The sequence below is a fragment of the Sapajus apella genome, unplaced genomic scaffold (assembly GCF_009761245.1).
Source record: "Sapajus apella isolate SASKATOON/1434 unplaced genomic scaffold, GSC_monkey_1.0 scaffold2, whole genome shotgun sequence".
NCBI classification, from domain to species: Eukaryota; Metazoa; Chordata; class Mammalia; order Primates; family Cebidae; genus Sapajus; species Sapajus apella.
This window is the reverse complement of record NW_022436942.1, coordinates 8,823,278-8,825,990: the sequence shown is the minus strand read 5'-3', so window position 1 is coordinate 8,825,990 and position 2,713 is coordinate 8,823,278.

The following is a 2,713-nucleotide window of genomic DNA, read 5'->3' as shown; positions in this document are numbered from 1 at the left end:
TAGGAAAATGAGGACTATTGGGTGTGAACTCAAGGAATGGAAGTTTCTGCAACCCTAATGAGTCCAATATCAGGTAGAATATCTTCCACTATTGCATATTTCTTCATTCATCCACTCAGTCACCTATCCATTCACCCATTATGAACTGTGTGCCAGTCAAACAAAAGCAGAACAAAACAGCACCCTCTCCCCAACACCCACCCACCCAACACACACACAAGTGCCATAATACAGGGCAACAAGAGCCACGATAAGAGATGAACAGATGTACAGGGTGTCAGGGGACCACTCATGACAATGCACAACTTGGAGGGAGAACTTCGGGACCTCCTGAAAAGAGCAGTGTTTAGGCTGAGATGTAAGGTTCATTGGGAGCTGGCGATGGAGCAGAGGATAAAGGGTCCCAGAGGTACATTTCAAAAGTCCTAGGGCCAAGCCAAGAAAAGAGAAAGTTGCAGCCTTGAGTGAAAGTGAGGACAACAACACAGAAGGCTGAAGAAACAGAGTGGCAGGATATAGGCCAGGGATTTAGACTTCCTCCAAAAGTCATGAAAATAAGTGAAGAATTTAAACAAAGGAGTGCTATGATCCACCTGTCCTGCTTTATTTTACAACATACAATATAAAATATTTACAGTATTGTTTTCTTTCTGCTTCCCATTACTTTGGATGTGTGCTTTGTAAGGACAAGGCTCTCAATAGCTTTGTTCACTACTAAATCCCTAAAGCAAGAGGCAAACCGTGTCTGACATGAAGTGGACAATAAATATTTGTTGCATTAATGAAAGGACAGATGCATGAGTGTATTCTTCCGTGTATTCTTAGCACCTAACTAAATCCCCTGGTACATTTACTCAAAAAGTTGGCCACAGGGATATTTCTGTGCTAAATTTTTCCCATTTCACAGTTTAAAGAGACAGCTAGTTTACATTCAAAGTACAAAATATCCTGTATTTGGAAGCTCTGGCAGATCTAATGCTAGAGGGCTAACATATGATGAATGAAATTAATAAAATATACTTTTTAAAGAAATTTTAAAGTACCTGTTGAAAGCTAGATTTCTATGGTGGTAACTTTGAGCTGTTTCAGTGTCACTGTGACAAAATAAACACCCCTTCCCTAAGAAAGCACCTTGCCGTTAGTATTTCCACAGAGTCAGTGCCTAAAGCCCAAGAGGCTCTTGTGAATTTCATATGTGGTTTAACCTACAAAGATTTGCATGTTTCCTTTAACGTAAAACCAAGTCAATTCATGAGAATCTGCTGTGTCCATAACGTATCTTTTCTACCCAATCTCCTAAGGCATGGCTTTTCTCCCTTCTAAAGAATTTTATTTTTGGTAACTCTGGGCAACTTTTCCTCATCCAATTGTTCACAATGAATCGATGATTACATTGTAAGAGTGCCATATTAGTTTGGAACTTTGTTTTCTGAATTGAAAAAAGAGAGCATACAGGCATTTTTAGCAGAATGAGAGAAAACAATTCATTAACTCTTCTTCTTCTTACTCCCTCTACTTTTGCCTTACTTCTTCTTGCTTCTCTCTCTCTCATGCACTCCCTCCTGGGTGAGATATATATATATACACACACACACACACACACACACACACACACACACACACACATATATATATACATACAAATATATTAAGGCACTTCGAAAATTATATTGATATATAAGGATTTTCATTATATATATAATAAAAGCAAATAGATATAATACATATGTAATTTTTCAAAGTTACTTGATGTAATCAAGTTATCTCTAGAGGCAGCACATAACGGTTCACACCTGTAATCCTAGCACTTTAGGAGGCCAAGGTGGGCAAATTGCTCGAGCTCAGGAGTTCAAGACCAGCTTGACCAACATAGTGAAACCCCGTCTCTTCTAAAAGTACAAAAAGTGGCTGGGCACAGTAGTGTTTGCCAGTAGTCCCAGCTACTCTGGAGTCTGAGGCAGGAGAATCTCTTGAATCTGGACGGCGGAGTTTGCAGTGAGCCAAGATCACACAACTGCACTCCAGCCTGGGTGACAGAGTAAGATTCCATCTCAAAAAAAAAAAAATCTAGAGATAAATTAAGCCATATTTAATGTCTGGACGCCAGAGGATCTAGATTGGTGAGGATAGCTAGCCTGCTGCAGTGATTGATAGAGATATTTCAGTTAAGACCCTCGGCTCTCTACCATGAGGTCGCAGATAGCCCTCAGGCTTGAGGATGCCCAAGTATAGAAATAACAGGATGAAAATCTCATACAAGGAAATTTATAAAACATCCTCTTATAGCTGCAGGTATAAATATTATATCAAATGTTCTCCCAGATGTGGTTTAAAACAGGACCTATTATCCTTGTGTGTCAAGATAAAATATTTATGGATTACAGTCTTTAAATAAATTATATGATAGTGGAAGATCAGATATATCCAAAGAGCACACTTATACATATTAAAACTTTAAAAGACTTTTTATTCGAAAAAGTCTTAAAAAGCTAAATAAATGAGTCCAATAAGCACTTTGATTTTGAGGGGTTTTTTGAAACAGGATCTTGCTCTGTTGCCCAGACTGGAGAGCATTGGTTTAGTCACAGCTCACTGCAGCCTTGACTTCCTGGGCTCAAGTAATCCTCTCTCCTCAGCCTCCCTAGTAGTTGAGACTACAGATGCACGTCACCATGTCTGGCTTATTTTTGTAGAGATGGGGTTTTGCTATATT